The following is a 952-nucleotide window of genomic DNA, read 5'->3' as shown; positions in this document are numbered from 1 at the left end:
CTGTTATTGGTGACTGTTGCCTGGATATGTTAATTCATTAGGGGCTTCAAAATGTGGAGATAATCTGATTCCATCCTTCCTTTTCATTTATCAGCAGGAATAACTCCAAAGAAAAACTTTGACTTCTTAACGATTTGGTTATGCTAAAGTGTGGCAAGGTAAGTCCAATGATAGATTCTTTCCCTTTGTTTATTAGCTTTCCAAATAGTGGTTTGGTTTCCTAGCATTCGACTAAAGAATTTAAAAAGCTACTCTAGACTCATGTATATCTAAGCACATCGGCTGTTTCTTTTTTTAAACCTATTGCAGTTGTTGTCCTCAGTGCTTTAATTGTTCTGTCTTTGACCACTGGCTTATTCTTTAAATTGGCTCCCATGTTCTTTTTAAAAACCTCTTTTTAAAAAAATTGTGGTTAAAGGTATATAACAAAATGTTTGCATGTATACATGTAAAAACATTTTTTACATGTATAATTCAGTGACATTAATTATGTTCATCATGTTGTGGAACAATTACCACTGTCTGTTTCCAAAATTTTCCATCACTTCATACAGAAGCTCAGTATCCTCTAAGCAGTAACACCCCTTCTCCTCTCCCTCCCACCCTTGGTAACTCTAATACACTTCGGTCTTTATACATTTGCTGAATTCTAGATATTTCATAGAAGTGGGATCATATAATAGTTGCCCCTTTGTGACTGACTGATTTCACTCAGCACAATGTTTTTGAGGTTCATCCATGTTGTAGCGTGTGCCAGGACTTCATTTCTCTTCACGGCTGAATAACATCCCACTGTATGGACATACCACATTTGGTTATCTATTAATCAGCTCATGGACATTTAGAGTGCATGGATTTAGATTGGATGGATGTGATGGATATTACTCAGTCAGCCCTGTACTGGTGGACATTTTTCCTAAAGAGAACAGAGCTGCAATGAATATTGGAGTAC

The sequence above is a fragment of the Orycteropus afer genome, unplaced genomic scaffold, assembly GCF_000298275.1.
Source record: "Orycteropus afer afer isolate SDZICR_OR568_19922 unplaced genomic scaffold, OryAfe1.0 scaffold00397, whole genome shotgun sequence".
Classification (NCBI taxonomy): Eukaryota; Metazoa; Chordata; class Mammalia; order Tubulidentata; family Orycteropodidae; genus Orycteropus; species Orycteropus afer.
This window is presented reverse-complemented; position numbering follows the sequence as displayed.